The 24269-nt window shown below is 46.0% G+C and overlaps 1 long non-coding RNA gene across 2 annotated transcripts; it reads right to left on the bottom strand.

Moving 5' to 3' along the window:
* Positions 1-596: 596 nt before the first annotated feature.
* On the bottom strand, positions 597-24162 carry LOC146767975 (uncharacterized). Of its 2 annotated transcripts, none has more exons than XR_014953852.1 (4): positions 22921-24162; positions 17785-21163; positions 16046-16150; positions 597-727 (listed from the first exon to the last, which is right to left on the bottom strand). It is a non-coding gene; the product is annotated as an uncharacterized LOC146767975 (long non-coding RNA). The 2 variants fall into 2 exon arrangements; XR_014953853.1 differs by lacking the exon at positions 597-727 and adding an exon at positions 15242-15366.
* Positions 24163-24269: the final 107 nt, after the last annotated feature.

Consider the following 24269-nt stretch of genomic DNA (forward strand, 5'->3'; position numbering starts at 1 on the left):
TGAGGGAGACTGGAAGTCCACAGAGTCATTATGCTAGAGTAATGAATAGCTCAATTGTGTGGGAAACATGTTAGCTTGAACTCTTCCTCTGGATTCAGACTGATTTTGAGATGGGAAAATGAGTGGTCATAAGCATTGATATAATGACAGAAGGCATTCTTAAAATCTCAGGGTATCAACTTAGACAATGGTGTTATAAATGAGAATTTATTCAGCCAGATTAAAAATAAGGAAAAAAAAAATTTTAGCGGTCAAATTCTATCTAGCCAGCCACGGAAAAAGACAGAGCCGAGCCCGGGAATTGGCCCTGGGTGTGTCACAAGGAGTCAGCCTCAGGAGAGGTTTTTCCCTATGCCCACACACCTCCATCCTGGCCCAAGTTTTTGTAGGGAAAATTCTGCCTGAGGCCAAGATTTCAGCAATCAGTCTTTTCTTCTATTCAGAATCCATAGGTTAATAAGATTTTATTTTTTGGTGATGAGGAGAAATAATTCAGTGTCTGGAGTAGGTGAATTCCTGATGAGATTTTATGGGAAGGTTGCATTCACATGTATCTGTCTGAGGATTTCCATGATATCCATCTTGGGTCGTTTATGCGATGATCAGCACCCGATGATCAACACCTGGAGTCCCGATGGTCAGCACCTGGAGTCCAGACATGGCCCATCTCCTGGCGAGCCGCATCCTTTTACTTGTAAATCAGTTTCCAATATACACCCAGTCTCACCTGCAAGGGTGGGGGGGGGAATTAATACAATGGGCATAATCTAACAAGTATCCAATATTACATATTTCATACAAGGAATGGAGTGATTATATTTACTACACATAACAATGGTATCTGAACATCTTCACCCTGCTCCATTGCGTCAAAATGTATGTGGAGAGGAAAAGATTTTTTAAAAAATACACATTAGGGAGCTCTTAAACTTAAAAAAGAGAGTCCTTATCAATGCCAATAGAAAGAGGGATTTTTGCAGGCACTGAGCAAGCATCAGAATCTGCTTATTTTCTCAACAGGATTCCTAGTTCAGAGTGTGGGGGGGAAGCCATAAAATAAAGTCATATTCTGGTATCCTCAGTAAAGTGCCGGATACCTCTTTTATGCTCATCCACATAATCCCTGCACAGAGTCAGTGTCCCGAGGACATATACTGATGACACAGCTTCTGGAGAGATGGATTACTGCACAGATACTTTATGGACTTGCTTTCTGTGTGTGCATAGAAAATAATCTGGCACCAACATGTAAGAAACTGACTTGGATAGCTAAGGGACAAATGAGGACAGTATGTTTAATTTTAACTGTCGATGCTACATGCTGTCCTCATTTGTTCCTCACCCAAGCTACTAGCATGTTTTTCTCTTAATTTGATCTACTGCTCCTGCTTTATTTCTAGCACAACCTTTTACCACAACAGTTACCCATCTGCCAGCTGTACAAACATTCTTAATGCAGGGAATAAAATAAAACATCTCCTTCTGTGCTGGAGTTCCCAAAAGCCATAGACGAAATCTGTGGGTGATGCCCGTAGGGAAAGCAGCCCTGGTGCCACCTGGAAGAGGCTCTGAGCATCTTGCAGCCTCTGGGCATAAGCCACTGGAGGCTGCTGCCATCTCATTCCCATTCTGGCCCTCTCAATTTGCTTTTCAGCTTGAAGCAGTTGTTACACCATCAGCATGTTCTCCCTCTTTAGATGACCAGCTGAGAGAAGCGTTGGGTACCAGGCAGTCAGTGATCACATGAGGGTGGAAGCAGACTCCAAATGCTGGCTGTGGTCAGGATGGGTAATGTGCATTTCCAAATTCTGAATGACTTGCATGCAAATGACAAGCATCTGGCATGGAGCTTTGATGCATCTTTCAAACTGTGAATAATACCTGATTAGAGATTAACAAAGGTAGTATCTCTAGTGAATAAAGGTGATACGTGTTCCTCTGGGCATGTACTTGGCCATGTCTGACCTCAGCAATATTTAAAGCTTTTGGGCCACTTGTGAAGCATGGACAAATTAGCAGAGGTAAATGGAAAAGTTCATATGATAAAACATGAGTTTTGCCATTGACAGATCCTGACAGATCAGTCTGATATCTTTCTTTGAGAAGACAGCTATTTTTCTAGACAAAAGAGATGTGGAAGATATATTTATGCTTGAAATACAATTTTGATAGAAAGCCACTGAGATACCAGTGGAAGTGAAGTATTTGGAAATCAGTAGAGCCAACAATTAAGGCAAAAAACTAGCTCAAGAGGAAATGACAGCAGAGTGTATTTACAAGAATGTACTAACCAGACTTAAGGGTCTAGAGATGTTTCTTAGGGACAAATCTAAGGACTGGTCTAATGTTTTCATGAACAGAAGCAGTGGTGTTCTCTGGTAGAATTTGATACTTATGGAAAGATAGGAGAATCAGCAGGGCAGAGGAGGATCAGAATATCAAGCAGTAGAGATTAGGTTACTTTCAAGTCTAGAGAAGTTTATAGTCTACTACTACTAATGGCAGTGTCTGAAAGTTTGAGAAATTGCATATGAAAAGCTCAGCTATTGGCTGGTGGGTCAATGTCCTTGAAAGAGTCATGAAGACAGAGATCCTTGAAGTGCTACTGCATCATATTGGCTGGCAAATATGAGGACTGATTTCTCATATGTATCTGAAAGGAAGGTGCAAAGAAAGCAGAGCAAGGCTTTTTTCAGTGACGCTCAGTGGCAGGACGAGAGTGGGCACGAGCTGGAACACAGGAGGTTCTGGAACTGCAGGAAACACTTCTTTGCTGTGACAGTGACCAAGAAGTGGCAGAAATTTTCAGTGATGTGGTGGAGTCTCTATTCTTGCAGATGTTTAGAAGCTGTCTGGACACAGAGCAGGGCCACTCTTCCAAACAGCCTTGCCATGAGTCTGTGTGAAAATGATACAGCCTGGAGAAAAACAAATAGCAGTCCTGTCAAACAAGGTATTTCCTGTAAAGAGTGGGAATTACTACTGCTCTCAGAAGGGCTGCTTACAAATAAAAGTAGGCTGAAAAAAGGCTTTGTGGGCATCAGAAAGCAGCGAGGTTCTAGGATGGTTTCTCATCTGGTGTAATGGGGAGAAAAAGCTCCAGTGGAATCCAAGAAGGATTTTGTCAACACATAAGAAGAGTATGGTCATTTGCTTTGCCAGAGAGGACAGGACATTTGGCTGAGATGCTGCAAGTGGAAGCTTGTGTTTCTAAACTGCCCAGAAGGGCAAATCCACCTTTAGGGTATTTTGCCAAGCCTGAAGCTTCAGAGAAACTTCTCTTCAGAGAGGATCCCTTGGTATCAGCAAGTAGTGTTATATATTCTTTCACTTTCTAAATTATAATTTTTAAGTCTTTGCTGAAAGTTCACCTCATCTTGTTGTCCTCATAAATTTGGGGAAAAGTACAGGCATCACAGACTTAAAATACAGTCTTCCGTGCTTTTCTTGGTTGTTGTAAGCCTAGGTTTTGGGAAGTCAAATATGTCACTATAATTGGCCTGGGCTGCCTCCCTGATGCTCCCTGCTCTCCACAAGGGATTTGTGCAGTATTTCCTGTTATTGGAGGGTCATCTTTTATAATAAAATTCCAAATATATTTAACGATGCACTCTGGGAAAATTAAAATTTCTGCTAAGAAATGTTGCACTTTAGGGGCACGAACAGTGAGTTCAAGGCCCTCATTCTGCACATTGGATCAGGAAATGTTTGCACTCCCACTTTGAATTTTCCTGTTCGCTCATGGTGGTTCACACCTTTCATGGGTTGCTCTGCATCCACCTCTGCTCTCCTGGAGTTGTCTCTAGCCTGCCAGGGGGCTAGAATGACAGGAGGAGAGGTGAAGGCATGTAGGTATCTGCCACTTGAGGTGACAGAAACTGGGGGAGAGGAGGGTCAGGGACATCTCTGTGAGCTGACTCCCAGCTGTGGTCTCTTATGTTCCTCCCTCTGCTTGATGTGCTTCTGTATATGCCCAACATGAACTTGGATGTTTGCCTTGAAGTGCAGGTCCTCCTGAGCACCATCCAGCTTGCTACAGTACTCAGAGCATTAGGGAGATAAGGTATCCTGGAGAAAAGCTGATTCCAGATAGGTCTGCACATACCCACCCCTACCTCTGCTATGAACTCTAGGCCAGCCCACTGTGTATTGCTAGAAATTTCTAAGCACAGGAAGAGGAGAGGTGAAATTAATGCGTGCCTTCCTTCAGGCACACATGTGATGGGTATGCCCTAGTGCCCGGCCCTGCACTCAGGTGCTGCTCAGTGATAACATCTTATTTTGGGCTAGTGGAGGAGCTGTGGCATAGACTTAGCTGCAAGCCACAGGGAACAACACAATACTGACGGATCTGTCAGTGGAGAAGGATAAGTTTTTTTTTCTGTTGGAATGTATATGTGTATTTTACTGACAGTTTCAGATGTAAAAGAACAGCAGAAAGATGTTTGTGCTACCAGACCATAATCTGTGACATGCTGGGGATCTGTGCCTCTCTGCTTCCTGCATCACAGATAACAGCCATGTCACAGTGCCTCTCCACAGCCAAACAGAAACACCACCACAAAAGCTGCTGCAGCCCAGGGTCAAGATGCTGTTGCACTCATAGCTATTACTCAGAGATATTCTCCTTTCTGTGAATATGCTGTGTGCTTTCACACTTTCCCAACTGTGGTACATGTTCCGGTCAGCTGGTAAGAGAGGCTTAGAGAGGCTGAGAAACTGGCTTTTTGTTCAGCTTTCTAGTGCTGCTTGGAACACACAGAAACTAAAAAATGAGAAAGGATCTGGTTTGCATTGCTCCTGACACTGATAATGGTCCTTCATACACCTCACAGGAATTAGCCACATTCCTGAACGACTGGGGTGTTCGCCATACATTTGGCATCCCTCACTCCCCTACGAGTCAAGGAATGGTAGAAAGAACACACCAAACCCTAAAACGTATACTAAATCAACAAAAAGAGGGAGTAGATCAAGCCACACCTCAAAAGAGGTTGAGCAAAGCTCTGTATGTACACAATTTTTTAAATAGCTCTACAGATGAGCCTGACCCCCCCCATTTACAGACATTTTCTAAACAACAAAAAAGCAAAAATAAAGAAGCACCCCCCAGTTTTAATAAAAAACCTAGATTCAGGGTGAATAGAAAGGCCATACAACCTTGTAACATGGGGGAGAGGGTTTGCTTGTGTTTCTACAGGTGTGGGACTCAAGTGGGTCCCAGTGAAGAATGTGAAGCCCTACCATGCACTGAAATCCGCTAGCACCCCAACACCTGGCAGTGCTTCTACAAGTGCAAGCCAAGAAGCGGGTACTCAGACCTGAACTGTGCAGAGCCGAGAAGAAATGACCTGCCAGAAACAACTCGAGAAAATGATGGACATTTGTTTGCGCGTGCAGGTTGCTTTTGTTCCCTTGTTGTTGCTTTTGTTCTTTTGTTTTGGTTTTCATATTGAAGTTTCACCTGTAAGTTAACCAAAGACAAATGCCTGGGCTGCTTTAGCCAAGTCTGCAGGCTCTGGTACCTCTCTAGTTGACACAAGCCTTAACAGACCTTTTTCAACCTGTTCAATTAGAGAACCTTCTCCAGAAGGTCTTGATAATGCTACCTCAGTTAAATTCTTCCATTACACTAAAGCAGTCAAACAAGTTAAAATGCTGGCTCAGTAAAGAAATAAATGCCACCTCTACTATAATCAGTAATCTAGCTAAACAGTCTATCTGATGGTTTGACCTTTGCACCTTGGCTGAAGGAACTCTGTGAAGTAGGTTTAATTGTTTTAAAAGTAATAAGTGTAGTTTCAGTAGCAATATCCTATATACCTCAGAGTGTGCAAAAAATAGTAATTAAGTCAGTGTTAACTTTCAAATGGTTTAACAAAATGGGGGAATTGTTGCGGAAGATAGATAAATATGATTATCCATAAATAATACAGCCAGGATGAGAACAGTTCTCCCAGCTAGCTGGACAATGCCCCTGCCTGTGGATGGGTCCAGGGGTCAAGTGGACTGTTCCATCTCACCCCCCAAAATGTATGGTTCACCCTGCACCTGTACCTCCCCTAAAACATCAAGTGCCTTAAACCCATTGGCCCAAGCCTTGTTCCAACCCACCTTTAAGCCCCTTGAAAAGGGGGCTTCGAGAGCCACACGGTCTCTTGGAACTCCCTCCCCTCTCTTAGAACTCCCCCTCTCCTTGAACATCCTTTTGTCTCTCCCCTCCCCCACCCTCTCAAGCCCTGCCACGTGCTTCGTCTGGGAGCACGAGGCAGAACCTTCTGCATCCCCAATAAACCTCATTCCCCAAGAGCAGCCTTGAGAGATCTCTTGCCTCAATTCATCTACACCATCCTGGAGAGGCAGCAATTTTCTACACAAAAGTTCACTGATGTACACTGAGGCTCACTGATGCTCACTAGAGCAATACAGGAGCAGTGCCTGAGCTTCTCATTTGCACTCAAATAATGTTTCAATGAATTGAGTCTGGAATGTGTCTGTGCCTCAGTGAGCTGTAGCCCAAAGCCACTCCTGGCTTGTCCCCTGTCTTCACTGTAAACTCCAGCCTGGGCTGGGAGACTGCCTTGGCATAGGCAGCAGGCTGCTGTAATGGAGCCCATGTTGGTACAAGGGATGTCCCAAGCTTGGTTCCTCCCACAGGCACTGCAGGTGTTTTAAGCCTGCACTACCAGCAGCACCATGAGCAAAAACACGTGGATGACAGAGCTGTAAGGACTCATGACTGTCACAAATCTCTGAACTGCTTTTCTCATAGCATGTAATATAGGCTGAGTGGAGTGGGAGAAACCTCCTTATGAATACGTTATAGCTTAAGGTTTCTTTCTGTTTTCCTTGGAAGAGTAAAGCACCAACCAGTGCCAAGAACTGGTCATACTGAGCCCATCAGCTTCTCTTTTCTTAGTGAAGCAAGCTGAACTGCTGCTTCTTAGGATTCAGGAGACTGTAGAGAATATTTCAAGACTCATTGCACCAAAGCCTCCCTTGCTTCAGGGCTTTGATACACAAAATACGGAAACAAATCCAAGCTTCGCCTTTTCTAATTACTGCTCAGTGCCTGAGATGTGTCTCTCACATTTCTGTCTGCCATGGGAAGGTGGTGATGTGGAAAGCTGATGTATATTTAAAGAGCGCCGGTTTGGCTCCCTGTTGCTGCTGGCTCTGCTTCTCTGAGAGCCTGCAGTACATCCTGAATTTCTGTAGATGTTGCTGCATGCCTACGGTCTTCCAGCAAAGCTTTCTACAGAGGGAAGCTCATAAGTCCAAAGTGTCTGGAGGAAGTTGCACTTTCAGAGGAATTTCTCTTTCCTCCTTGGGCTACAGAAAGTGAAGATAAGGGTGTGGAGGCAGTTTTTGGATGGCTGACAGTAGACCCTGAAGAACCAGCTAGCTAGGATGGAGTGGGATGGGTGCTTAAAAGTCACTGTGACTAAACCTGGTGGAGTTAAAGCTTACTGGGAATCACTGCTGATCTGTGTTGCATTGCCTGTGCCACTGGGTTCCTCAGCACTGGCTGTACAGTGGTGGGTAGGGCCTGCTCTGGAAACATGGCTGTTCCTGACGCATCCTTCCATCCTGGAGAATCAAAAGATTTGCAGGTATTAAATTTCCCAGTATATGTCCCAGAGCATCCCCCAATTCTGGGCCTCGCCTTTCTCTGCATTGTATGTACCCACCCTCTTGGGTTACGGGAACTGCCTAGCTCCAAAGCACCAGGTCATGGAGCAGGGGGAATCCCTGGTGTAACTTTAGACTGCCATGGCCTTGGCAAAGTCATGTGCAGAGTTACCAGTTGGAACTCTTGATATGCAAGCCCATGTGCTGCTAGCTGCCCTGGGGATATTAGCTGTAGCCACACTAGAGATTGATGTGACTACTCTTGATTGAGGATGGGTAGGGAGGAATCAGCTGGGTCCCAGGAACCTGGAGTAAATCCCAGCAGATGGGAAATACTCCTTTGTGACAGATGCAAGACCTTAGAAGCAAGGAACCTTCAAAGATGATTACCCTGAGATGTGATCTGTGCCAGGCAACCACAGAGTGACTGGAAATACTCACTACCATCAGTGCAACATGTCATGGAGCTCCTCAGCCCCATGGGATGGACACAGTGGGTTAGAGGAAGAGGGGAGGTAGTAGGACAGCAGGCTTGCAGCTTGGGAAGTAGATAGGCTGCTGCACAGTTCTTCTCCCCTCCTACCACCTGCAATAAGCAATGTGTAGGGTAATGGAGGCGGTGGAGCTCTTCCTCCTTATTCTATGCCACTCTCAAGTAAGTCCACCCTTGTTTTATTAATGGAAGTCTCTAATTTGTAAACATGGGAGAAATTTCTCATGGGAGAAATTACTTTGGTTTAAAAAAGCAGACACGGAAACATGGTAATGGCTTTAAAGAAACAGACCTGACTAAAAAACACATAGAGCTGGAACAGAGAATTGAGATATTCATGTCAGGATCTGCTGGGGCTGATCTGCCATATGTGGTAGGTTTGGCATGAGATTTTGGCCTGTTTGTTCGTAGGTGCTGTTTCTTTACAATGTTTATGTCCTGAAATGAAAGGTACGGTGTTTTGGGGAAGCTGACAGTCACTTGTCACTTGTCACTGTCCTGGAGGAGGGACAGAGCTGTGAGCCCAGTACAGAGGCTGATGGTACTCAGAATAATAAGGCAATTGCAATGGGGATGCTGCTATAAAGCTATGGCTCTGTCCTAAAAAGATCTTAGGAGTAAATGAGAGAGGAAGATTTTGGAGAGGAAGTATCAATATTTTGAAGGGAGTGCAAATAGTTACAAGGCCCAAGGAGTGGGCATTGCCACCTGCAGCAATCAGGGCAAGGAAGAACTGTGCCCCTCTTCCTCCACTTCTCTCAGTCCTCTGCTCCCTGCCCGTGGCAGAAGTCATGGATGTTGTGAAGAGTACAGCAGTGACCATGGGGCTGTCAGACTGGGCTGCCCAGAGCACACCCTGGCTGGTTTGATAATCTTGCCACTTTTTGTGGTTTGACCTTAGCTGGCAACTAAGCACCACACAGTTGCTTGCTCACTCTCAGACCCTCAGTGGGATGGGGAGAGAATTGGACAAGTTCATGCATTGAAGTACAGGCTGTTTAATAGGACAGAAAAAGAAGGGGAAAATAATTAGAATATACAAAACAAGTGATGCACAATGCAATTGCTTACCATCCCTTGACTGATATCCAGCCAGTACCTGAGCAGTGGCCCCTGGCCAACTTTCCTCATAGTTTATATCCTGAACATGATGGCCTAAGGTATGGAACATCCTTTGGACAGTGGGGGTCAGCTGTCGTGGCTGTGTCCTCTCCCAGCTTCTTGTGCCCCAAAATCTGATTACTGGTGGAGTGACATGAGAAGCTGAAAAGCCCTTAACTCCATGTAAACACTACTTAGCAACATCTGAAACATCAGTGTGTTATCAACATTATTCTCATTCCAAATCCAAAGCACAGCATTGCACCAGCTACTAGGAAGAAAACTATCCCAGCTGAAACCAGAATACACTTCTGGCTCAATTCAAATCCTGGAGCACTTTTTTGTCCTGCCTATCCCAGGCTTGCAAGGATGTGTGGTTCCTGTGGAGACTGAATTCAGGAGCAACCAACAGAGCAGAACTGATGGCTGTTGTGAAGGAGGCACAACAGGGTGTTCATGCCCTACATGTGTATGGATTCACATGCCATGCAAGTGTGCAGGATCCATATAAATGGCTGTCCAGCTTGGCATCTTGCCAGCTGGTCATATGTGCTTGGGATAAATATGAGAAAGAGAAAAGTGTGTAGTGCAGCCTCTACAAAATACTGCCTCAGATCCCAGAGATCTGAATTCAGGGATTCTCTGATCAGAGCTGCTTGGTTAAGCCACTGATCCGTTTGTCTTCCTTGGCTTTGGTCCGGTGTCATATGTATCTACACTGAGCATCCCCAACACTCTGGGGCAAGGAGTCCCACAACTTAAGAGAGAACTGCATGAAGAACCACCATTTCTTTTTCGCTTCAGATGAGCCCCTTCCCTCTGATGTTCTCCCTTGTTCTGGTAGCAGAAGGGACAGTGAATATCTCTGCTTTTGGCAGATCAACTGAGATCTGCTTGGCTTACCCTAGATCCTGGCAAGTCTAAGGGCGAGCTTAGACTACATTCAGTTTGCAAGCTGTAGATTGCCCATTGGTTTTAGGATTTTCAGTTTTCTGGACTCAGATGTCACCCTACAGCTTCATCTTTAGTAAGGAGAGGGAGACCTCATCAGATATATCGGCTACCATGAAATGCCAGGGTCAACGCACAGGCTGCTCAAGGTCCTTGCTCTGCAGACAGAACTCGAAGGAGGACAGGGTGAGACCAAAGCTGTCTGAGCTCTTGGTATTGCAGCCCCCTTGCCCCTGTAGGCTCTCTGTCTGACTGGCACCTGGTGAACAGACAGGATCCCAGTCTGGCTATGCCACTCTGGGGCTTGAATACCTTGCCCCAGACAATGATACAGAGATAAGCCTGCTCCCATTCTCATATGCATCAGGGGAGAGATAAGGCAGTGAGCTGATGGAACTGAGCCACTTTCTGAAGGGCTCGGCTGGGTAGCAGCAGTAGCAGCAGCTCATCTCTCCCGGGGTCTCCTGTCTTTTCAGTGTTAGCCCTGCACACAAAGGGAAGCTGCTTTGCATGCCAGCAGGAGTGAGCCTAACCTTTGTTCAACACAATCGGCCCTTTCAATGTTTTCAGATGCCTTGCTCATCTCTGTACTCCCTGAAGGAATGGAAGCAGACCCTGGAGCACTGGGAACTTGGGGATGGGGACCCCTTGGCCTGGAGAACTGCTGCCCTGGTTATTTGAAGCATCTGCTTGGCTCCCTTCGGATAGGCAGTTCTTTCTACCAGGAGCTGCAGCACTGAAACAGTGACACAGCTACTCTAGCAGCTGAGGTCATTGCCTGTTGTCACCTGCAGCTCCCTGTGCTGGCACACAGAAGGGCAACAGGTGCTCAGCAGCCCTGCCAAGCCCAGTGCTTTGACCTGGCTACCAAGATGTGGCACCCCCTCTTTGGGAACAGTGCTCTGGTGTGCCATTTCACTCTTCAGGGATAGGGAATAGTGATCCAACCCCTCTCCCTGGCCAGTCTGTTATATGACAGCTTGGCTTAGGAAGCACTGGTGCTCGGGACAAATGATCATTCACCCTTTCTTTCCTCTTCCCTGTGTCTTGGGTTCTCCATTCAATCTCTTTCATAATTCATTTCCCTGCTTTGACATATTTTAGAAGTTTACCCTCAGTTTAGATGCTCCCCTGGAGTACCCTTGCTTCAGAGAGGTGTACCAGGGAGTGAGGGATGTGTGGAACAGCTGACGCCAGCATCAGTCAGGCTGCAGGGAAGGCAGGTCTTGGCAGCCAAAAGGGGTAGAATATATATATATATATATATATATATATATATATATATATATATATATATAATTTAAAAAAAAAAGTTTTCTTTTTAAAGAACACCATAGAACCTCTAAATCTTAAATGGAAATCTACTTTGTCAAAGGCCAGCCCTGCCTCCTAGAGTCTGCTGCCTTCAGTTTCTTTGTGCTCCTGAGCAATCTGGTCCTACATGTTAAGAAGCACTTAGTAAGTGACTAAAAGCCTCAGAAAAGGAATAACCTAAGGATTTAATAAACTGCAAACAAAATTATATGAAAAGATTTCCCAGGCAGTTGAGTTTTCAGTGATTAAGAAAATACAATTTCCTGTAATTAAATCTTAACAAGAAATGTTATTAAAAACACTCTGGCCCGGCTTTTGTAATAATTGCCCATTCCCCCAGAACAGTAAACAGAATTAGAGTCTGCAACACACACTGTAATCCATGTGTCATTTTGATCAAATTTACCTTAATAACTTTATCTGGAGAGAAAAGTTGAATCACAGTGTCTGAAATGGAAACCCCTGCACAGCAAATGCAGCATGTGTCTGCTTCTGAGGCTGGGGCAGTGGCCAGACTCAGTGGGTGATGCTGCCAGAAGGGTTCTGTCCTTGTGTGGACAGCCCTCAACACTTGCTGTGGCGCCCTAAACACTGGGGATAAACAGGCTTGGTGCTTCTCTCTGTGTCATGGGATATGTATCCTACCTGTGGCTCTAGCCCTCAGCATCTCCATCCCAAAATTCCTGGATGCCCCAGAATCCACCATGGCACCCCAAACCTCCTTCCTGGGAAGCTGTGCTCTGCAAGGGTCATTAGTCCACATCTGTGGTTTCAGGCCCTTCCCACAGTGTCTCCTGTGCCTCATAAAGCACTTCTGGTGCTCTCTTTCACATGGTGTTTGACAGCACCATGGCCACCTGCATTTTAATGCTGCTGTGGGTCTTTGTGCCAACACGTTTCTGTTCCCTTGTGTCTGGCTGCCAGGGGGCTCTGGCTGTGTGGCTGCTGCAGCCTTGCCCATGCTACTTGACTCCCCTTCCCTCTCCTTGCCCATGGCTACAGCCCACTGTGCCATTTCTGCCCTTGCCCCCTTACAGCAGTGGCTCCCTTCTTCCCTTCTTCCAGCCCTTGGCTATTCTGCTTTCAGGCTCCCCAGCACTCTCCCATCACCATCTGGCCCTGGCTGCTGGCAGAAGGGAGGTTTTTCTCCCTGCCCAATAACTCTCCTCAGTGTAGCTGATAAAGTGTCATGCATTTCCCTTCTGATTTCCTCCAAAACCTTATCCAAATGTCAGGTTTGGGAATAAAAGTGGAGAGAAGCACAGCGTGGGGAGCACTGGAACATCTTTCCCAGGCAGCAGAGACTAACCAGGGGCTCTGTCAGCTGGCTGACAATTTCCAGCCTAACCTGAAATCAGCTGTCTGACAGCAGCTGGGCAACACACTCAGCTGGGGGGTAATTTTTAAAGACCATAATTGCCTGTCATTGCTGCTGTGCCAGGCAATGCCATTCCCCCTGCAGCAAAGCCTGGTGAACAGAAGAGGAACCTGCTTGCAAGAGGATGAAGGTTTCTCATGTGTGCCAAGGGTGGCCATGATGGGATGGGGCAGCACCTGCATATGCTGGGCAGGGTTGTCCTGGCTGCTCCTGCTCTGCATCTTGCAGCCCTGGGAAAAAATACAGTCCCTGCTATGAAGAGGAACTGTTTGAGGCAATGTGAAAGGGGCCTTGCTAGAGGCTTGCTGCAGAGAGCTGCTAGAAGATTTTTTTAGGAAGAGCAGAAAGACTTGGAAGGTGATAGTCTGGTACCAAGGAGAAGGGTGTGGGTTTGGATTCAGACTAGGCTAGCTTCAGGTTCTGCTCCCAGCCACAGGAAAAGGCTGGTTTCTCTTGGAAACATTGTGCAGATGTGCTACAAGGCTGAACAGCCTCTGCTAACAGTAGCAGAACGTAGCACTGAGCAAAACCTGGATCCAATATCTGCAGGTACTTCTAACATTTCAGTGGCTGCTTAGATCACTAAGTGGAGGTGAGTGTAGAAACTGGGGAGGTTTGAGGGGAGCAGAGAAACTTTTGAACTACAATTTTTTATTTATTTATTTATTTTTTTTTTTTTTTGTTAAGAGACAAAGCACCTGGACATACAGTACAGTTTTGTTCAGTAGGGCATTGCATTTTTCCATCCGGCTTCATTGTCCATTTGAGTAGTACTTTAAGAACATGCTGTCATTGCTCCCCTCCAGTGATCCATGGCAGAAGATGTAGGCTAACCCAAGTAGAGAGGATTCAGCTTCTCAAGGAGAATCTGAAGCATGAACTATGAACCCTGTCAGGGCCTCTACTTGCAAGGAACATGGGTTCAAACCAGAAAGACCTAATGAACCAATGGCACTCTATCTGCTGGCCCTGGCAGTAGGTTCCTGGCTGCGAGAAGAAGACAGATCCTGCCAAGGTGTTGCTGGCCAGCCAGAATGGCAAATAGGCAGAAGAAAAATGGTGGAATGAATGCCTCTCTGTCTCTCCTCTGTGGCCTACCTATTTTTCATTCCAACCTTCATTCTTCTACAAGCACACCAATCCATCCATCCGTCTCTGTCTCTAAGAGAGAAATGCCATATTATACTGTTTGATGGTAGCATCTCCCTCTGAGTAGTGTTTCTGTAAGGACAATCATTACAGTATTGTGCCATCACCTACCTACAAAAAACAAGTCTTGGAAAGGCTCTGCACCTGTGAAATATGGTGATGAACCATTTTCTAGCTCTGAAAACCTCCAGACAAATATATAAGAGATGCTGTCTTTTTAAGCACAGGTTCCTTGCAGAAACTAAGTTATTTGCTGTATGGGATACAGCAGTCCTACTAGCCTGAACAGATGCACACTCCCATGAGACTGAGTCCTGCATTATTTCAGAGAGGTGACAGGGCAGACTGCACAGTCTACATACTCCATCAATGCATTTTGCTGGCAAATTTCTTATCTTTCAGAGTCTAAAATGCCTGCTGCTGTCAGAGTGTTTGAACAAACTGCCAAATCCTCACTCTGTGTCACACTGCTGGCATCTGTTACTTGTTCTGGCAATAAACCAGTTTATACTGTCATGATCCAACCCAACGGTTCTCCTGAGTCAGTGCAGGATGGCTCAGGAAGGCAGTTTCCTTTTCATAAGGTTTTTATTAAAAACAACACTGGAGAGTAGAGCTGAGATGGTGGAAACAGCTGGGGGATTGGTTTATTTCCAGCACACCATGCAGCAAGTATTTTATGTGCATTCTTCCTGCGGGGGATGGCCTTGATTCTTCTCTTCCTTCCACAGGTGTAAAAGACGAGTGTTTTTAATGGTGTTACCCTGCTGTGAAGCAGGTATAAGTGAGAGGAAAATCATGCCCCTTCTAAAAAGAATTCGCAAAGTTAAAATCTTTGGGAGCATGTTGGAGATTGCTGCTTCAGTAGGTACTTGAGGAATATTCACTGTCAACCTAGACAGCAGGGCCACTGAGAGTAAAAACCAAGTTTAAATAAAAACTTCCTCAGCTATTCAGTGAACAGCAAAGCTAGGGCAGGGCTAGGCTTAAAATACAAGGGCAACCCCTGTGGGAATCTGCTTACCTCTGAGGGGAAGACTCCCTGCAATCAAGCAACTCTGATGAGAAACCAGGGATCCTGAGGCTGGTATGAGCACCAAGTGGAATTTGAAAACAGGCAGCTCTGAACCTTCCAGCAAAGGAGAAATTATTTCAAAAGAATTAGTGTCATGAGTGACTCAGACACAGTGCTTTGAATAGGAGCATCTTGTGGCATCTCATCACCTGAAATCTGTTGGGAGTTGAGCTGTTTCATGCTTGATGTGTCCACAGCACAGCCTTAGCTATGAGCCCTCAGAAGTACAGAGAAATGCAGCAGAGTCTTTCCTGGAAGTTGGGGTCCAAAGGGCTGGGAAAAGTTTGTTCAGAGCAAAATCAGTTTGTGGTTCTCTCATTACCTGATAGAATTCCAGCTCAGGGGCATGATATGCTCCTGGTATTTCACTTTGTATCTCTATTTTTGGAAGTTCGGCCTCATTGCCTGCTGGGGACAGAAGTGATTAGAAGGTATCTAGCTCCAGCCACTGAAGTACTAGGCTTTATCTGTAGCAAAGAAAGGAGAAGGCATCCAGCTCAGGAAGTGTTCCACAAACCCTGTGGATATGTTATGAAAGCTGGAATGGTAACACTGAGACCTCAGGTAGGGAAAGCAGCTACTATGGCTTGTGCACACTGTGCCTTTTGCTGGAGAAACCTAATGGTCACCAGCTTCCCTAAGCTACAACACCCAGCATCTCTGCCATTATTAAACAGGACAGTGAACATTTACAAACTGATCCTAAATTCTTGTCCATCTAGTGATCCCACTCTTAGAGACCCAGAGCTGGCAGATGTAGTCAGACCAGAGCTGTGCTGATAGAAAGCTGTGACATCAGAGGCATTTATCCATCAGGAAATCGTCACACTGATTTCAGCAGTGAGGCTATTTAACACCACCTCTGTGGTCCTGCCCAGAAGTGTACAGGCTTCCCACCTCAGTTCTTTCCTCTGGCCCTACAAACAGCTGTGCCCAAGCTCACTTGACTTACCTCCAAACTTCAGTGTCCATTGCTCTTCCTTCTTGGCAACACAGTCCCCTCCTGCCTCCACCTCCTCTAGTGAGGGAACAGCATGATGTGATTAAAAGCAGAAGGCTGTAAGAAAAGGTGGATTTTCTATAATAGCAGATAAAAAGAAGAAAACCTATTAGAGATAGTGTGGCTGGCTCAGTTTCTTTAAAGTTTGAGCTTTTGGCTGATGACAGTTGTGTTAAATCACTTTGGTAATGTTTTATAGTAATTAAAAAAACACCCCAAAGATAAGAACTGAGAGATTGTAAGCCATTTTCAGGATTTCCCCTTCCTTGGTGTTATTGCAAAATTTTAATTCTCTTGCTCTGCACTTTGCACTGATCTTTGGATATTAAGACTGAGACCTTAAGCTAAGGATCATGCTCTAATTTGGCATCACTGTTGAATTGTATTACAGCTCCCTTGGCACTTTCTGCAAATGTTGAAATCTTCTTCTAAAAGCTGCACTGGCTGTTGGGACAGCAGAGTTTCTGCTTTGGCTGTGGTTCTTTTGAACATCATTCACTGCACCCACCCCTGCCCTAGGAGACCGTGCAATCAAAGTGACATTCTTCAGAGTCAGCCTGCCCTGCAGATGTATGCATGCAATTAGTAATCTCCCTGCATTTTTGGTATCAACCCTTCCTGCCCTTTGAAAACACCTCAAGTCCCTGTGATCTTTATCATACATCTGAAGCCAAGAGAATGGTAGAGTCAAAAGAAATATGAAAATAGTCTGGTTTTCCCTAAGTGGACCCAATGCAGTGAAGACCTGTAGGGCTTTGAAGATGGGGATTTCTCACCAGAGGATGTTAAGCTGCCAAAGTTTATATGGGTCCAAAAGAGACTGGACCCAGAGGCAGCTTGAAATGAGGACCTGTGCTCCTTTTTGGTCCTGACATCCCTTCCTTCTGGATGATGGGTGGGCTGAGCTGATGCCCATCTTGCAGACACAGAACTGCTGTATGTACTCATCTCCTGTGTCTCTACCCATCGGAGGGGCAAGAACGTTCCTGCAGAAGGGTGAGATAAGCAGGCAGGTGCACAAATATATAAAGTAGGTGCATATCAAAACTACAGCACTTGCTTTCTGGAAGCCACAGACAGACATTACAGCAAAAATGTGCCTGTCTGCTTCTGTTCATTTGGATTTTGCCTGGTTGTGTTTTGAAGGCGCTGAAAGGGCTCTAACTTTGTACTGTGTTATGCATGTTCAGTAATGCATTTCCTGCTCACAATGTTTAAATGGTTATCTTCATTGTTATTTATTAAAACATCTTCAAGAATGTCTGGACATTCATGTCTCTGCATCTCAAATGATTCATTAAAACACTCACTTTCCCTGTCGGAAACTCCATTCTTGCATTATGTTTTGATCTCCACCACTGAGTGAGTGAAAGGCTCATGTCAGATGGAATAAAATCTTTAACTGACTGCACATCCACAGGACAGAGGTGTCTGTGCAGTTTCTTGCAGATGGAGGTGAGCACAGACTTTCAGTTCCTCCCCTCTAGGTTGCAGTGAGTCAGCCCTCCCCTCCTGTTAACCCCTGCTAGCAAGATGCTGGGCTGCACCTGCCCTGCCTGTCTCTGCAGCATGGCTTAGGAATTTAGGTGTCATGACTTGATAAACCACCTACACGGCTTCTGTATTAGAGTTGGCTGGTGCCAAGCTCACAACACAGGCGGACAAAGCTGGCTGGCAGTCTGCACTGCTACCTGCAATAATCATGATGGAAAGCTCCTGGAAGTGTGAAGATGGTATTTGCAAGCCCAGGGAAAGCGTGCTGTCTTCAGCCACCCGTCCCCTCTGTCTGGCACTTGGAGAGAGTATCTGGAGTGCCTGGTCCAGTTTGAGGCTCCCTGGGAAAAGATACCAACAAAGTGGAATGAGCCAAGAGGGGGGCATGTTTGGGGCTAGAGCACCTGGCATGTGAGGAGAGTCTGGACATTTGGGACTCTTTGCTATCTTCTGCTATGTAAAGAGCCATTGCAAATAGGATGCCAAGTTGTTCTCAGAGATACATAGCAAAGAATGAGGGACAAAAATAGCTCCCAGGAAAATTTTGATCAGACATAAAGGGAAAAAATCTTCCTTCTGAGAGTAGTCTCAGCACTGAAAGAGGTATCTGGAGGGTCTCTGGGTCTCTGTCCTGAAGATACTCACAGAAGGCTGGACTAGATGAATACAGAGGTCTCCACTGTGAATTCTTACCTTTTTCACTTATTGGTGGCCATGTTTTATAACCGGCTCATAACAGTCCTCTCTTTTTCTCCCAACAGAGCCTGTTTCTTAAGCTATACCTTTTTTTTGCCTCCTGTCACCCTTACACAAAACAGAGTCAAAGAAGACATTTCTTCCTTCCCAGTGCCCAGACTTGTTAGCAGACTTCCCTACCTAAGTATTGGTCTCCCAGACTCCATCTTGCTTTTTTGTAGGTAGGATCACTCTCACCTCAGCCAGGTGTGCCAGAAGCAGCTTTGCAGGTCTGGGAATCAGGTCACAATGTTCCTTAAAATCTCTGGACCAAAAACAGTGCCACCAGATTTTGGTTTGTTCCTTCTATCCTCCAATTCAGGAGCAAGCATCATCAAATAAATCTAGTGGGAGCTGGGCTTGAAAGAAACAAAAAGAAGCATCTCTTCCCAAAAGAGTTAATTACTCTCCTTGACCCTGCTGAAGGAGGTTATGTTAAAGTTTCCACTAAATCCAAAGAAGAAAAGCACACAGCTAATTACTAAACATGACAAAACTACCTAGTTTTCAGCAAGTCTCTGTGTTGAAACTGCATGGAAAGGAAAGGGACTAGGAGCAAGTTTTAATACAAGCTTGTCCTGCTCTGCCCTGGCCTCTGGTCCCTGGCTGGATCCTGGAATCCTGTGGGACACCATACAGATGTTCTTGTAGGGCGGGATGGCATTTTCCTCACTGCAAATCTCACTCTATTGCAAAATGGCAAATAAAAACCTTCTGTCTTCTGTCACACAATTAGCTAAGACAACGAGCAGCCTGGGCTTCTGTGTTTTTTAGGAGAGTGTGCCACTTCCAGCAGCAGCTGTGCAGTCTCTGGCTCTTAACCTGGTCTGTTGAGATTTTTCAGGGATGTAACATTTGACCATAGCTGTGTAAATAAGCGCTGTTTTTGCTTGCTACAGGAACATCAGCATTAAAAAAACCCAACAAAACAAACCCACAGCTGGGGGTCAATGGGAAATTCATTATTTTTTCGTTTCCTGCTGAAATGAAATGCAGAAAAATCACCTTGTGTTTGGTAAATTACTCAGTTTGAAAGCAAATGTTCTGCTTAGGGATATAAAAAAAAGGTCTAATGGGCTATTAGAGATCTGTAAAAATAAATGGCTATTTCAAGAAGCTAAACCAGCTAATTCAGAAAATGTTGAATTAGAGCCTTTGAACTTCTCAGTTTTTCTTCTCCTAAGCTGAAATTCTTCCTGATTTGTGCAGCCATGCATGACTTGATTTGGTCAACACAAAGCAGAATCTTTCAGTGAGAAGCAGTGACCCTGAAAGTTGTCTCCTTCTCCTCCTCAGGACCACCCCTAAAATGTCCTCCAGCTCCTGCCAGACTGATTTTCAATTGCTGCAGCTTCACTGCTGTCCTTGCCACTAATCAGCTCTCTGGCACATCCCTGAGACACTGCTTCCCAAGTGAAGGTCCTCTAAAAAATAAGCTGTTAGTGTTGTCTTCCTCATTTCAGCTTTCTCCTCCTCTATGGGTCTTTATAATTTTTTTTTCTGAAGTAACTGGGTGGCTTTAGGTGTGCTTTCAGCTGGAGAGCACACAGTTTTTATCATGGTCCCTGCTTTTCTGCTTGACATGGAAAATGCAAAAAAGAAAAAAGCAGCAAAGGTTGCAAAATTTTGTGGAGGCCTCTGTTGTTTAGGAGGGGTGATAGTGGGTAGAAGGTCCTAGCATGCCATGATGCTTATGCTTAGCCAGTGTAGATCCCCATAGCTGGGTTCAGCTGCTTTAAGAGAGGAAAAAGTGGATACTAAGCATTTGTTTTTAATCTTGCAGTGCTAGGTGGATATGGAGCAGTAGGGTGCATGGAGCTGTGGATTTGGAGGTTCACTCAGCAGAGGAACATTTCAAGCACAGGCAGAACTTCTGGATATGTCCATGTCATCATGGTAGCTCAGGGCTTTACTCTGCATGCCAGCCCAAACTCCCTGGCTGTACCTTACCCTTTAAGCCTGCCCCTGGCTGGCACGGACACAGCCAGCTGGAGCCCATGAGGTGGTGAAGGTGGCCCCACTTGGTGGAGGTGAGCTGGAGCAGAGTGAGATCTTGCATGCTCTGCTGCCAGTGGATTGCCTGTCCTCAGGAAAGTGATTTCTTCTATTGTCTCCATCCCCTTGAGAGGCACAGGAGGGTAACCCCTTCCCAGGTCTGTGAGTGAGGCTAAATTCATCAGTGTCCACGGGAGTTCACAGGCGGCTGTGGGGAAGGCTCTGGGGAGGGCATGGTGCTGATTAGTCACTTGTGAATGCCCCCATTGTCACAGGGATCCAGACACTGCTAAACCCCATTCCAGATAAGCAGAGCCCCTTCTCTCAGCTGCTCTTTCTTTTCAGCCCCCTCTCACTTCCCAGAGGTGAATGCAAAATTAACACATTTATCACATACTGTCTGAAAAAACAGAGAGTGATCAGTTTAGAACAGGTTGTATTTGCAAATATCTGAGCCCAAAATAACACAAACAAGCAGTCTCATGACAACTCCATGGTTGCTTTTCATCTGAAGCCTTTCACTGAGGTGGAGTGTACCTCTTGCTTTGCTTTTCACTGTCCTCTGGCAGGGGATGCAATACATTTCCACACCCAAGTCTCCAGTTTATCCAGCAAAAGCTTTTTAAGGGGCAAGAAATAGGATCTCAGCCAGTGACCCATGCCCACTGCCGCACCACCATTACCTGCTGCAGGGTGCTTTTCAGGGTGGTTTTCTCTAGGCAGCTGGGGTGTCCCTGATGCTCTCTGATCCTCAGGAGAAGATGGTTTTGTCCACAGTGAACTCCTGATCTGAACTGGGAGAAATTGGGAGTAGCTGCATTTCCAGGCTAGGAAACACTTTCTCCTCTGCAGTAAAGAGCAGAACCTGATTTTACAATCAACAAACTGAAAACGTGGTGGTTCTAGAGACAAAGGCCCTGCCTCTGTGAAGATATACATTGCAAGAAGAACAAGCTCCTCTTCCAATATGGCACTGCTAATACATCTAGCCACATCCTCCAGAGATCCTGGTGGTGGTGAGGAGCAGCCTGAGCTGCCATGGTCCTCAGAGCTCCCAGCCGATGCTCTCAAGGGCCTCTGCTTGCTAACATATGTTGTGGTGGGATTTGTTTTGCTGTGGTGTGGGTCATTCCCATGGGGCTAAGGTCTGGAGAGGTATCTGCAGTGGAAGAGACTCTCTGTATGGAGATCTTGGAACATCTGTTTGAGGGAAGACAGTGACTTAGGAGGGGAGGAGACCTGTGGGGTGGATGGGACAATCTGTTACTCCATTCCCTGCTGTCACTGACCCATGCAGAGATCCGACACTGGAAGTGTCACTCTCAGAGGGTCATTTGTATAGACTAGAGTGGATGGAGGTGCAGTGACATGTGGGAAGAGCTGTTTATTTTAAATCTATGCCAAGTTTTCAGAGCCAACTCCATTTGCTATGCTTCTTTCTCAGCTCTCCTCTCATCCCACCCTTCCTCTTGTCACTGTCAGAGGCTCACAAGGATGATGGATGAAAGGCCTTAAAAGCAGCTGGTTTCACATTTCATCACTGTCACATAACTTGCTTTCCTGTTTGCCTGAAATCACTCCTGCTGCCAGAAATGCCCTTGGTATCCCATGGTGTTTTCCCTTGCTGGTGCCCAGCCAGGGATGGCCGGCTGGAGTCAAGTGTCTCTATAGTTTTACAAAGCCCCTGGATGCCTTGAGAGGAAGGACTCATCACAGCCCTCTGCTCCTGACAGGTGGAGACAACAGCATTGCTTTGATTGTGGGAAGAAGGGAAGATTTGAGGTTGGCAGCATTGTCCAGGCAGAGGTGACTGAATAGCTCTGATGAGAGAGGGAAGGGAGCTGGGATGGGAAACCTTGGTGGTCCAGGGACATGTGGGAATGCCTTTGGGACTTCCTGTTCTTGTGTAGCCCAGCCTCCTGCTATCTACGTGCTGGGTATCTCTGCTCTGCCCACAGGGAAGGTGTGCTTCAGGTGCAGCGGCATGACAGTGACTCCTTTGGGGATCAGCACTATGTGTCTGGGGTCCCCTGTGGCACCAAAGAGGGTTCCTGACATAGGCAGGAGCACCTGCGATATGGGGAGCAGAGGAAAGCAAGTCCCAGGAGGACTGCAGTGCTAACGCCCTGATGCACATGGATAACCACACTGCACCTCCATGTCATCTCTCAGTACCTGGGCATGGCAAGACCTCAACCTATATCCCCTGTGCTGGCAGGCTCAGGTCCAAAACATGCCTCCCAGACAATCCTGATCCTCGGGATGGATCTGGGCAGGGACTAGGTAGAAAATATTTATACAGTTGCTTCTCAAATTTCCTCCATTTGCAGTGCAAGCAGGTGAAAAGCTGGATTGCAACCCCCCCTTGCAGGCAGCTGTGATTAAATGCCTAAGAAGGAGAGGGGAGGGAGGGAGAGGAGGACAAGAAAAAAGATGATTGAATTAAAAAACCCTAAAGTAAAATAAGAATCAGTGTGAAGTGAGAGAAGACATTGTAAATCAAATTCTGCAAAAGGAGGCAGAGAGCAAACACTTCAGCCAAGTCTAAGCCACCACCAGCTATTTATTCAGATAAGATATTATTAGTGAGGAGAGACACTCACATCTGATAAATATCTCCCAGTTCCAGAGAGATATGAAAAGGCAGCTGGCTCTGCTCCTATCGAAACCATTCCAGATGTTTTTCAGCTGGTGTCAGATGTGCTGCTTGGCATGACAAAGCAAAGGTGGGGGGGAAGTGGAAAGAAAGAAAGAAGGGAAAAGAAATGTCATCATATTTTTTTTTTAAACACAGAAGGAAAATAAATAATGGCTTCACATATTAAATGTTTCCCCTGGCAGCTCCTGGTGTAGTTGTCATTAACAGTTGAAATAGCAAGGGAGATAGCAAAACACAAGTCTTCTATTTATCATTGTTAATCAAGCACTAATTGGTAGTTTAGACATTCTAAAATTATTGTGGGGAATATTTCAAAAGTGAAAAGAACCCAAGGTCCATTCTTAGAAGTGTCACCCAAATCTGATTTCCACATCTGAGTTATTAAAATGCTTTTGAAAATTTTTACCTTGGCAGTCACAGCTGACACTGGAGCATAAATTCTGGTGCCATGCACTGCAGCATGGAGCAGGAGCCGTGCCCCAAAGGTTTTGATGAATGTGTAGGAGGAATCTCAGTCATCCTGTTCTACATTTGAGGGATTAATTTATGCAGGGATTAAGAGTGGAAGCTATATTTCTTTACTGGGAAGTCCTGGAAACCACCCGGGCTGGTGTGTGTGTACGAGCCAGCAGTGCCACCCCACCTGCCCTTGCAGCATGCCTCTCATGTGGCACTTGCTATCACCTCCAGGCTCCTGCCAGGCTTCAAACACTAATGTTGTGCTTTGGTGATTAACTATCTCTGCTGTGGACCCATAGGGACTCTCAGGTGATGAGCAGGGAAGATGTTGAGTGAGCTAATGCTTTACTTGTGGGGATCTGCTTGTCTGTGGTTAGCACTGTCTCTAGGAAAGGAGGCTAGGAGCTGTTGCAAGACCTCACTTTTTGCCTTTGGTCATGAGAAAGAAAGAGTAAGCTGCAAATGGAGCATCAAAGAAAACACGAGCACTATTGAGGAGAGGCAAACATGGAGCAGGGATGCAGCCAGAGACAGTTACCATAGTTACTCCCAATCCCTGCAAGGAGGGAGGCTCAGGCAGCTGTCCATTGCTTTGGCACACAGAGCAGAGGTGTCTCCCAGAGCCTAGGGGTGCTGCTGGAAGTGGGAGTCAGCTGAGGGGGACATCAGTTTCCTTGTCCTGAACTTAACCCCTTGCCTGTGCTGACCTGGGCAAGGGAAATGTCCCAGGCACCCGACAGCTAGCAGCCTTGGGGGTGGTGGAGAACAGTTGGGCATGCAGGAGCAGGGCAGGGATTTGCTAAAGGATGGGCAAAGCTGCAAGAGTGCAAAGAG

Source organism: Lonchura striata, chromosome 3 (assembly GCF_050655825.1).
Source record: "Lonchura striata isolate lonStrDom1 chromosome 3, ASM5065582v1, whole genome shotgun sequence".
Taxonomy (NCBI): Eukaryota; Metazoa; Chordata; class Aves; order Passeriformes; family Estrildidae; genus Lonchura; species Lonchura striata.